Consider the following 13,360-nt stretch of genomic DNA (forward strand, 5'->3'; position numbering starts at 1 on the left):
TTTGCATAACATTACAAAGCATATCCCTGGATATCATAAGAAACATAGTTGACATAATTGTTCCAAGATTTTACATCGATCTTTTCTCCGACACGTTTCACAGGACAATAGTTCTCTTCCTCATGGAGATATAACATATGATTCTACAATTATATAAACAAAGCCAAAATAAGCATACAACATACTAAAAAAATATCAAAAAGAGTAACATCTATAGCAAACAGATATTTGAGTTTACCAGATGAGGCATCAAAAGGTTCATAAAAAGCCAACAGGAACGATGACCATTGGATCCAAAGGGAGATGGTCCCTCCATCAAAGGTGCATAAGTAGGCCAAGTGGACAAAGTTGCATATCCGTATTTAAAACTGAGAAAATAAATCAAGTTGTCTAAATATTCACTGGATCCCAAAGCATCCAATTTGGTCATTCCTGTGAAATGCATCGGAGAAAAGATCGATGTAAAATCTTGGAGCAATTATGTCAACTATGTTTCTTATGGTATCCAGGGATATGCTTTGTAATGTTATGCAATAAGCCTGTTTTATAAGCTATACATGATTTTTAATATTAAATATGTGAATGCTCAAAATCTCCACATCTGTGGTTTTAACATTGTTCAATAAAACTGTAATCTTTTATATTTTGAGTATTATATCTTTATTTTGGTGTGGTGCCTTCAAAAGCCCCATTAGCTTTTTCTGTATATGCAGTAAAGCATGCTTGTTATACTCACTGTGGAACCTAAGGGGTTAATCCTCTGCATTGTGTAAAACGCCCGTTTGATCCTGTCTTCTCTGCTACTTTTCTTGTTCAAATGTCCACGTCTTATCTCCTGATAAGACAGACTAAACCGTAGCCATTCTGCACATGCTCAGTTTAGTGTGTATTGCTAGAGAGGTTTTTCTTGGGAGAGTGCATGTGATCAGCACAGGGCCAATCAGCACTGTCCAGACAGAGGTCATGGGTTTTGCATCCTCCTAGAGCAGAAAGAAAACTCCTCCTACAAGCTTTAACATGTATTATGGTGGACACTGATAGAAGGCACAAGACTGCTCTAACGGCTGAGAAAGGGTATTTAGCAGTTTATATTTACTAAAATAATTGCATTTCCATGTTCTGTGGGGGACCAGATATAGTGAATGCAGGGTCCTGGGTTTAGTAACACTTTAATAATTCACATCCCTTCAATATTTTTTTTTCTTTATGCAAGCACACAAAAGAAATGCCATCTTAGATCACCAAGCTTATAGTGTGGTATCCCTGTGATTGGAAAGCAATGAACATAGGAGATCCCACCATGCAGATTTTAGTACTAGGTGAGAATTTTAAGGGTAGTATGTCCAATTCCAACATTTTAGTGCTCAGGAGACAAGTGCAGCATCTAGCCCTGATGCCTGTCAAAATCTATGGAAGGCTGAACTCTGTACCGAGTGATTCTCACATTTAGGGCCCTATGAATTCAGGGACATAATCAGCCTTCTATTCCTACGAATGCCAGCCAATGTGCCTAGCTAGTATGTTACAAGGAGGAGGGTCCATGTTGGTTTTTGCTTTCATTCTAGTTAATCGTAATTTTACCAGGGCAGCTGGTATGAAAATATAAGAAAAGTGCCAAAACTTGATGCATCCAAAGTAGGGTTGCCACCTCATCCCTTTAAAACCAAACATTAATTACACAGGTTCTGGGGCAAATTTTCTGCAGATAGGGCACCAAGTGAGTTTAATTACCACCTTAATCAGCCACAGAACCTACGTAATTAATATGTGTTCAGGTTTAAAGGTGGCAACCCTAATCCAAACTTAAGTAGATGAAACCTTGTCTATGATTCTGTGGCAAAAACTGGTTGAATCCAAACTGAGAAAATAGATTATTCTGTGTTAATAATGAAGCAATGTAAAGCAGTGAAATGCCAGAGAAAATTGCATGGCTGTAGCTTTTTTTTTTTTAATTGGATGAAACTGAATAAAAAGGAGAAGGATTCAGCACTCATAAATAGAACCCCTAAGTATTCCCTGCACAGTTGGTTCACAAACTTTTGTGAGTACACATCAAAATGTCAATGGGTTCTAAACAAAACCATTAAAACATACTACAATTTTACGCATTAAAAATGCCACCCATGCTCTTTATTGCTATATATATTCATTGTTCTGGCAGACAAATGTGTATAAACCCATGCTACAACAAAACACACTTAAAACACTCTTCATAGCCCACTAACACCATTTGCACCCATTACAATTAATGTGTTTCTTCATGCATCGGTGAAACTTGCTAACCTTAACAGAGCAAACCATAGATTAATCTGTCACTTGAAAAAAAAAATGCTACCACTTCTAATTTAGCTTTGCCATATTTTGCTACATTACTGAAAATAGTGACACATTTGCTTCCTAACTCATATTAAAGTTTGGATCTCTTACCTCCGTATCCATTTTTTTGCAATTGCTGTGCAAAGTTTACAACAGCTGAGAACTGCACTATATGGAATGCCAGCAAAATTCACCTGGAATATGCACTTTCCTTATATAATTACTGTGTTATACATGAAGGACTGAACTTGCTTGCATTGATGACAGAACACTTAATGATGGTGAACAGTTCCCGACAGACCTCACTGAAAGACGTTCTGTAAATGGGATCTGTCTACCCCACCTAGGACTTCACCACCTGTTAACTTATTGGTGAATTAAGCTGGCCATACATTATAAAATTTTCTTATTCAATTTCTTTTAGATTTCAACTATGCACTGCAAGGACCTGCCTGATTGCCTACAAATTGAAAGTGTTAAGGTATGGCCTCAGATTTTATGGTTTTGGTATATCTAAAGAAAGATTGTGCAGAAAGATTGTATAATATATGGCCATCCTTGCTAACTAGATCAGCAAACTGAATTATACCTATGTAAAGGCAACTGAAGCAAAGACAGAGCTGTTACTTACCCATAGTAACTAAACTGGGGCTAGACATTTTTAATGTTTAAACTGAACATATGCTTACAGGTTTGCTAAGTCTTTAGAACCCCCCCCCCCCCCCCAATGTTTAGTGTTATTAGTATTCCAGCAACTAGAAGGCTATGTACATTTACATACAGAACAGTATAGCCCAGGGGCGGACTGACAACTCATGGGGCCCCCGGGCAATAGGGGATCATGGGGCCCCTGTGTCCTTGCCCAAACGCAAAAAAGCCTATGAAAAAGGTACCAAGGGCATCTCATGGGGCCCCCTACTAACCCCGGGCCTCGGGCAGTGCCCGAGTTTCCAAATGGTCAGTCCGCCCCTGATATAGCCACATACCTATATGAATGGTCACCCTATACATGCAAACGTCATACAAATTGCATGTGCATGCTATTCCCACAAACAAATTAAAATGACTTATTTCCACAAATAATGAGATGTATTTTTGTTCATATTTCACCATTGACGTTAGAGGAGGAACCAGCAATGGTAGGAGAAGCATTTACAACAGTCTAATTATTTACCTGTAGAATGAATCAATACCCTCCATAATCACTTTATAATTTAAGATAAAGTATCCACATCATGCAAGATACTGTTTTATGTGTTGTCAACCCTAGAAATGTACTCAATTGGATGAAGTTCCTATCTTTAATTCCCCTGTAAATGATTGGAGGTTCAATTCAATGCACTTAAAGTGTTACTAAACCCAGGACCCTGCTATCACTATATCTGGTCTCCCACAGTACACACAACATAAAAATTCAATTATTTTAGTAAATATAAACTGCTAAATACCTTTTCTCATCAGCAGTATATAGCAGTCTTGTGACTTCAGCAGAGCACTGGTTAAAGCTTGTAGGAGGAGTGTTCATTCTCCTCTGATTGTTCTATGAGGCTGCATGACCCCTGCATGACCTCAGAGAAGACAGAATCAAACAGCCTTTTTTACACAATGCAGAGGATTAACCCCTTGGGTTCCACAGAGGGAGTATAACAAGCATGCTTTATAGCATATAAAGACTGATTTTACTGATGTGGGTTTAGGAACACTTTAAGACAATTTCTTCTTAAAGTGTTTCTGCTGTTTAATTTGTATATTTTTTTGCATGTTGGTGGCCAAGCAGCTTAAAGTAAATCTGTCAAGCTGTTATTACTGGTTTCTGACTCTGTAAATTCTACTGTAACAGGTAGGCTGAATCTGGCAAATATTCATTCAAAGGATAGCTTTATCTTGAACTTTGCTAAGCAGGTATTGAGTAGGATTAACAATGCAAACAGGGCTAAAATGGTTGGCAAACAGTACAGGACAATCCAAAACAGCTTATGAAGCCCTTCATATGGGAGCTCATAAAAGCAAAGCCTCTGAGCTTTGCTTTTATAAGGGCACTAGGTGGCAGCACAGTTATAAGGCTTTGTAGCCACAGATGCTAGATGGTGACCACTATTTCAGTAAGCAGTACCGGAGGCAAAGCAAGACATTCTCTCACCCAGGACAAAGAGCTCGTTCGGCAACCCCCCCCCCCAATCCCAAAAATGACAGTGTCGGTAGGGCAAATGTTGGTGTCAGTAGGCCAATGGACTGCGTTGGTAGTTTTTTTTTTATTATTATTTATTTCTTTTTACAATATAATTTTTTATAATTTTATAGTAGCCCTGTTGGGGGCTTTGGTGTAATATCAGCAGTCTAAACAGTCCCAGATACCTTACTTTTGATACAGAGAAAGGGACTGAGGAGAGATTCCCCAGTTCCTTTCTCTGCAGCTTCAGGGGCATCAGTCAGACATGGTATATACATAGTTACATTGGTCCGAGTTGTAGCAATGTTGTATAATATAGCAATGCCTGGAATTATTATTTACATTGTCTAGGAATGTACAGTACTGCAGCCATCCCCACAGCTTGGATTATGGGACAGAGGCCGGGACAAAGCCACTGCAGGACAGCTGTCTAGAAAATGACTGTCCCTGCAGATCTGGGGGACTTGGCAACTATGGAGGTAGCTTTCTTCTGCTCTGAAGTTTACTGTCAAAGTCCCCTTTCACACCAGGGGTTTGATCAAGTTTGCCTTTCAGTTTTTCAGGTGGACCTGATCGGACCCTATATTCACCCCCGTGGACCGGCGAGTGTAAACAAACTTGTGTTCGTTTAAACCTGCCTATCTCCAATCCAGTCCACTAAAAAAAATGGAGGGAACCTATCCCCCTCCATCTAGGTGGATGGGGTCAGAAGGTAGTCGAGTGTAAATGACAGCCGGTTTGTTTACCCCTAGATGCCCGTGGAGCAGAGCGGGCTCTGTCCGTGTCCGCTCTGCATAAACTGAGCGGACTTGGACCTGTCATCTGACCGCTCTGCTCTGATCAGCAGGGGATCAGTGGACAGATCCCCTGCTGAGTAAAGCGGATTCCACCCTGTGTGGAAACGCTCTGTTGAGACAGGTGACAAGCGGCAGGGTGAGATGCTGCTGTAGTGTTGATGATTGCACCACCAAGGACCTGGGGCAACCACCAGGGATTCAAGCCATGCTACTGCATGTATGTATTACTGTCATTAGGACATTAGGTTGCGACTGGAGATGTGAAAATTTGCTAAAGTCCATATGCACTATGAATGTGCATTTATATGTGTTCAATTGTAATGTAAACACGTGGATATTTGGATTTATTATTATAGCTATTGCAAAACTATAATAAGAAACCCAAATAGATATCCACATGTTCATATTACCAATAAATAAATATAAAAGCACATTCACAGTTCATATAGTCACTTTAGCAATTTTCCACATCTTCATACACATCATAATGACAGCATGACATCTCAAATAGTAAATCTAAAGTCCTTGTGACAATGATAATCATATATATCTGCAATCTTTATCACTGCACACTATCTACAAACACTTAGATGTTGACAAGAAATCAAATCAAACCTGTAGAGATGTCTGTGAGCACACTGGATTCTTCAGTACTACATCACTACATTGTGCTTCAGTCATGATAGCAGACACTTCTGCTCCTCCTTCCATGCAGCCACGGGTCCCTCTCCCTCTATCCCCCTCTCTCTCTCCTCCTTCTTCTCCCTCTCTCCCTTTCCCCTTTTCCCTCTCTCCCTCTCTCCCTCCCCCTGCCTCTCTCCCTTTCCCTCTCCCTCTCTTCCTTTCCCTCACTCCCTCTCCCCCTTTCCCTCTCTTCCTTTCCCTCTCCCTCACTCCCTCTCCCCCTTTCCCTCTCCCTCTCCTCCTTTCCCTCTCCCTTACTCCCTCTCCCCCTTTCCCTCTCCCTCTCTTCCTTTCCCTCTCCCTCTCTCTCCCCCTCCCTCCCCCTCTCTCTCCCCCTCCCTCCCCCTCTCTCCCTTTCCCTCTCCCTCTCTTCCTTTCCCTCTCTCTTTCCCCCTCTCTCTCCCTCTTCCGCTCCCTCTCCCAATCCCCCTCCCTCTCCCTCTCTCCCTTTCCCTCTCCCTCTCCCCCCCATCTCTCTCTCCTCCCCCAGCAGCTGTGTCCTCCATGCAGAGCCTTTCACCACCCCTCCACCCAGCTCTCTCCTCCTCGCTTCAAGTGCTGGGCTGACAGGAGTAGTGATGCTGCTGTCACTACTCCTGCCAGGTGAGGCAACCCTCCCAGGGCAGCTTCTTCCCCCCCCCCCCAGGGGCGGACTAACCATTTGGGAACTCGAGCACTGCCCGAGGGCCTGGGGTCAGTAAGGGGCCCCATGAGATGCCCCTGGTACCTTTTTCATAGGCTTTTTTGAGTTTAGGCAAGGACACAGGGGCCCCATGATCCCCTATTGCCCAGGGGCCCCATGAGTTGTCAGTCCTCCCCTGCCCCCCCCCCCTTGTTTTGGCTGTCAGCAGTACAGTAGATAGCAGTAACTTTAACTGACTCTCCCAGTTAAAGTGTTACTAAACCCACAACAGTAAAATCAGTCTGTATATGTAGTAAAGCATGTCTGATATACTCACTGTGGAACCTAAGGGGTTAATCCTCTGCTGTATGTAAAAAGGTCGTTTGATCCTGACTTCTCTGCCCCTCCACTTTTTCAAACGTCCAACCTGACTGAACCTGTAGCCCTTCTGCACATGCTCAGTTTAGTGTGTATTGCTAGAGAGGTATTTCTTTTCTTGGGAGATTGCATGTGATCAGCACAGGGCCAATCAGCACTGTCCAGACAGAGGTCAGGGGTTTTGCATCCTCCTACAAGCTTTAACCAGTGCTCTGCTGAAGTCACAAGACTGCTCTAACTGCTGATGAGAAAAGGTATTTAGCAGTTTATATTTACTAAAATAATTGTATTTCCATGTTCTGTGTACTGTGGGAGACCGGATATAGTGAATGCAAGGTCCTGGGTTTAGTAACACTTTAATTACAGGGTAGAATACAAAGATGCACAGCTGGAGGGATCACTGGGCTGACACCACAAGCAAGTAGCTGGAGGAGTCCCAGGACTGATACCACAGGCTGACAGTTGGAGATTCAGGGCAATCCTTCTTGAAGCGCAGTACTTTGTTATCAATTGACTACTCTGTGGTTTCTGCAGTGGGTGGGTCTGCCAAAGAAGCCGTGTTATATTGGACATCTGCCCAGCTGCCCATTCTCATGACTAACACTGGAGGGCCATACAGCTCGCTGCAGATCACATGCTAAGCCACCTCTAACTCAACAGGCACAGCCTTTCTGAGCTACTAAGAGTCTGAAACAGGGAGACCTATATTCTTATGGGAACTCAGAGGATTGTGGGAACCCAAGAGATTGTGGGAGTTGAAGTTAAAACTACTACAATAGTTGTCTAGTTGCACTGCTAAGCTTCAGCTTTAAGACTTTGAGTCACTGACAAGAAGTTAGGATACAGGTAAGGATTTCTAGCTTTTTTTGACTTTCCTGATCTACATATACTTACCGACCACTTTATTAGGTATACCTGTTCAATTTCTTGGTAACACAAGTTGCTAATCAGCCAATCACATGGTAGCAACTCAATGCATTTAGGCATCTAGATGTGGTGAAGACAACTTGCTGCAGTTCAAACCGAGCATCAAAATAGAGACGAAAGGGGATTTAAGTATCTTTAAATGTGGCATGGCTGTTGGTGGCAGTCAGGCTGGTCTGAGTATTTCAAAAACTGCTGATCTACTGGGATTTTCACACACAACCATCTCTAGGGTTTACAGAGAATGGTCCAAGAAAATATCCAGTGAGTGTCAGCTGTGTGGACAAAAATGCCTTGTTGATGTCAGAGATCAGAAGAGAATGGGCAGAATGCTGCAACATTCAGATGGTAGGGTCAGATTTTGGAGTAATCCATATGAAAGCATGGATCCATCCTGCGTTGTATCAACGGTTCTGGCTGGTGGTGTGGGGGATAGTTTCTTGGCACTAGCAAGGTGTACATAATAAAGCGGCCAGTGAGTTTACTTTTTTCAGATCAGTGACTGAAAATATATTGAAACCAGAAAGTCCGCATAACAGCCAGGCAACGAGCATTTAAAAGAAAATCAGCAACTACTGTATAGCCGCCATGTTTGACTTTGGAAAGGTTTACTTTAATATCATAATTAAGAAATTGGACTGCTCTCTGATAAAGTCAGAGAAATCTTACAAGTACAAAAATTAAAGCAACCCAAATATGAGATTCAACAAACTGTCAGAGCAGGGGTCTCCAAACTCTCTAAACAAAGGGCCAGATTACTGTCCTTCATACTTTAGGATGGCTGGACTGTGGACATTGGGAGTTTAAAAGGTCCTAATGTCAGTGGGGAAAAAACAATGCCCCATTTTTGGTGTCAGCAGGAGAAATTGGGCCCCACCATTAGTGTCAGTGAGAGGAATTGTACCCCATAAGTAGTGTCACTGGGACACATTGTTGGTGTCACTGGGAGAAATTGTGCCCGATCGTTGGTCTCATTCGGAGGAATTGTGCTCCATCATTGTTGTCATATGGAGGAATAGTGCCACATCATTGGTGTCAGTGAGAGGAATTGTGCCCCATCAGTGCTGTAATTGGGCCCCATTGTTGGTGTCATTGGGAAGAATTGTGCCCCATGATTGGCGTCATTGGAATTGTGCCTTATCATTGGTTTTAGTGGGAGGAACTATGCCCCTTCATTGGTCTCAGTGGGCCCCATTTTTGGTGTCATTGGGAAAAATTGTGCCCCATCATTCATGTCATTTGGAGGAATTGTGCCCTATCATTTGTGTCAGTTGGGGGAACTATGCACCATCATTGGTATCAGTGGATGAAATAGGGCTGGATAAAAGCAAGGAAAGGGCTGTATAAAAGCAAGCAAAAGGCTGCATCTGACCTCCCAGGCTGCAGTTTGGAGACCACTGTGTTAGAGGTAGCCATAGCCTGCTTAGAGACACACTGAATCGGGCATGCCCCATGACCTCCACAGGTGAAAAAACAATATACCACTGATAAACTCCATGAGAGGTGGGCATCAGGAAATTGATGGAAGGGATGGCCCAATGCCAGACAGAACTCTCTACATTGAGCCTGAGCAGGAATATCGCCAAGTTCAAAGCCTGGACAGATAAAAATCAATTGATCCATCTCCAAACAGCTAAATTTGGCACTCTAGCACAAAGATGGGTGGTCTGTGTGGCAATGTTCAAATTCTCTTTACACTATTTCCCCTATAAAGGACAGCCATACAGCAACCACACAGTACATTCCATGACAGATAATTGACCCTAAATCATGTTCAGAAATGCTTTGAGGGGATCAACAATCTTTTAGGTGTCATTCTCACTGGAAAACTGGAGTACACTCCAATATCCTGGATGTGGGAGTGGAAACAGTGCCTGTGGGAAGCTTAACACTATGGTAAAGATCGGCCATCATCAAAACAAGAATCAGGGGCATCAGACTTTGACCTAGTATCTGGAAACTGGGTTCTAGTTTGACACAAAGGCACCCATCAGTGAATCAAGTTACAGACATCATAAAAAGAAGTCCCAGGAATCTTCATACAGGAAACTATTCTAGGCATATAGTCTATGACTTCTGGAAGGAGGATACCCAAGACAAGTCAAGATGCCTACACCGTAGGCTTCCCAATCCCACTGAAAATCATGGATTGGCTGATGTGAAATGTTATAGAATATCTGTCCAAGTTGATGAGCCACAAGTGTCCCGACCATCAAAGGTCCATTGATGGTTACCCCTTGCTCTTCCCAAGTACCTCCAAGACCTTTAAGAGAAGTTACCAACCCTGAAAATACCACCCAACTCAATGGTCACCCAGTTTAGGTACTTGTTCCCACTGTGGAGTCTTCTGACCCACCATCCACCAACATGCTTGAAAACATGGATAGATCACCTCTTGATGCCTTAGATGGATCAGAGACTGAACCCTCCAGCTTTGGAAAACTACCTGGGCACTTTGAGCACAAACTTCCCATGAACATACTGTTAAAGTAGGATGGAGAATAGTGGCGTCCTCCTTACATATCTTTTCCCACAATCCAGTGGGCTCCTACAATACCTATAATTCCTGTAATTCCTGGACATGCCCCTGGGATATAAATCCAATATTTGCCATCCTCAAGTGCTCATAGAGACTGTGCCTGATGAGACAACAGTGACAGGGTATGTTAGCTGTCACCAGGTGGGGGGGCACTATTTAGTTGTTCCCATTGGTTAGGCCACTGGAAGAGAATGCAGGAGCACACAGATTCTTCTTCTTTAACCCCAGTCACTGTGGTGGGCACTGTGCTAGCTGGCCCAGGAATAATGCATTTTCAGTGGTGTGGCCCTGTATCTTCAGCTGCCACCTTGTATGGCCATTCATAGGACTTCTGCTACTACCTATACATTAAACCCATCCACCTCCCCTCTGTGAACCTGTCAGAAAAACCCTACTAGGCCAGCAGCCTATGCTATAAGATACAGGCATCCTCCTTGTGACAGAGGTGTTATCCCTCAGGGAACCACAAATAAGTGTGTACGCACTAGACTAACCTGTACAGTGCTGTTTGTTACTATTAATTTCTTTCTATACTCTGTTTTCTTAGATACTGTTATTTTGTATTGTGCTAGCCCCCAGGCAGCTGTGTACTAAAATAGTTGCATTGCTACTAACCCCCGGTTCACATATATGCGGCCGTGCGGGCAGTGTTTTGCACGGGCAAGAGAGCCCATTCATTTGAATGGACTCCCGTGCCCATGACACGCAGGGAAGAAGTCCCTGCACTTCTTTGGAAAACGCAGCCTGCACAGGAACCTCAGTTCCCAGTACGGTTGCGTTTTCCAGTGTTCACTACAAGAGTTTATTTATTACTGCAAAATATTCTATATACAGACACATCTTTCCTTTTTTCAATATTCTCCTACAGAGTAAACTTTCAGTGTAAACAAGTGTATAGATTATTAATATCATTGAAATTATTATGGACTATAACAATGTCTTCCACATTAATGTACAAAGCAAGGATATACAGAAAATAGTGAGAAAGATAAAAAGCACAGATACATCATACTGTACAGAGAGATGTAAGAAAAGAGCAATAAGAGAAATCCATTAAATCTAGCTTTGTAAAGAAAGATGAGTTCTAAGGTACATTAAAAGACTTCTCTAGACTGGAACTATAGCAGAAATGAAAAAAAAAAATATATATATATATATATATATATATATATATAAATAACAGAGCCAAGATTTACTAGATTTAAAACAAGATAAATACAAACAGGGCTTTAACACCAATGAATTTTATTGAGGTGTGTGTAAAACATGGTCCATAGCAACTGGTAGGTTAATCAGGTATTTACTCCTGACAAATGGTGATCCTTTCCAGCCCATGCCAATTTAACACTAATGAAAAATCAGTTTGGTAGAAACAGGCTGCCTGCCTATGCCTGTCCCTTGTCGAAAAGTGTATTAGCCAGCCACTGCTCTGCCTCTAATGAATGTAGTAAAGCAGCTTGTTCTAACTGCCAGAGAGGCAAAAAATTGCATTTATATAAAATTCATTTCAATGATGAGAAGATGATTATATTAAAACATTATGGCCTTGTTCTGAAAAGTGCTGAATTGATTAAAATTCCTCCCTGAGTGCAGATAATGAATGCATGATTGAAAAAGCTCTCACTTTTATTCTTCCTCTATCAGCACACAAAGAGAAAAATAAATGAAAATTGCATGTTTGATTTTTTTTTTTTTCACACTTACTATGAAACTAGAGTGAGAAATGTTTCATTGGTCTATTATAGTATGAACATTTATTTGACATAAGGTCATTACGATGACTTTATTTTCATTTTTTAAATGTAAACGGAATATTGATTAATTGTAAAAGAAACTATTGTTTCATATTACTGGGAGCTCCGATCCATATTGTAAAACTAACCATTAAAATGTAGAGGTTTGCAGGACAGCTATATAACAGCTGTCTAGCTCACCACTTGCAGCGCTGACATACAGATAAGTAAAGCTAATCCCTTATTTTTTTGGTTTTCTGCAGTGATTTGAGAATTTTTATTGCATTACTTTATATAATTAAAATTAAAGGGGAAAGGCCCTTTTCTGAGCTACCACATATGCTTGCCTTTGAACCTGCACACACATTTAGAAAGATATTAGGTTAAGTTATGTTTTGTTTATTAGTTGGATGAATCGGCTACAAAGTCAACACCATGAACAAGAAGGGAAGCAATATGGAGTTCAGCCTAGGAAAATGAGCAGAGAAACCCACACATTTTGAAAAAGGAAGAAGCATTTATTTTTTCAAAAGATCATTTTTGAAAGGAGCAGCAGCACTTGCTAAATTAAAGTTTATCTTTAGAGACTGAGCAGAAAGTCCAAAAAATTTTTTAAATAACATTTTTTTAAATAAAACACATATTTTACGGGGAGCCATATTAACCGCTTTCCACCAGCCCACAGTAAATATACTGTGGGTGGGGAGCAGCTACAGGCTAGGCAACTTACCTGGGTGATCTCAACTTACCTGCTGGGTGATCTCAAAGGTCAAGGAAGTGTACTAATATACTTTCTTAAAGTTATATGGGAGTGTACATATATCAGAGAACATCTAGGAGGAGGGGTCTCACATAGGTGTGATAATACCGTTTGTGAGCAGCAATCAGATAACCAGCAGATAAGTTCAATCAATATGAGGAGCAGATTCATTAAGGGAGGAGGGGTAAAAACTCCGCAATCAAATACAAATATGAGTACAATTAAGAAATATATGCCGATTCAAGAAAAAAGTCCAGAGATACAGAGCTCTGAGAAACAAAAGGAAGGAAACAGAAAATATGATGGGGAGCAAACTAGACTGTTATTTGGAATGCGAAATGGAAATGTGACGAATGATTCTATAAATACGGACACTGTAACAGAGAAAAATGTGATGGACCTATAGCTATAACTCAAATTCCTACAAATACTGAGAT

General features: G+C 41.5%; 1 protein-coding gene across 1 annotated transcript in view; it reads right to left on the reverse strand.

The window, feature by feature from the left end:
- The window catches only part of OCA2 (OCA2 melanosomal transmembrane protein), a 444,033-nt gene that overhangs the window by 389,243 nt on the left and 41,430 nt on the right, over positions 1 to 13,360 (reverse strand). The window lies entirely within an intron of this gene.

Source organism: Staurois parvus, unplaced genomic scaffold (genome assembly GCF_062004578.1).
Source record: "Staurois parvus isolate SC_StPar_1 unplaced genomic scaffold, SC_StPar_1.0 ptg000634l, whole genome shotgun sequence".
Lineage (NCBI taxonomy): Eukaryota > Metazoa > Chordata > Amphibia > Anura > Ranidae > Staurois > Staurois parvus.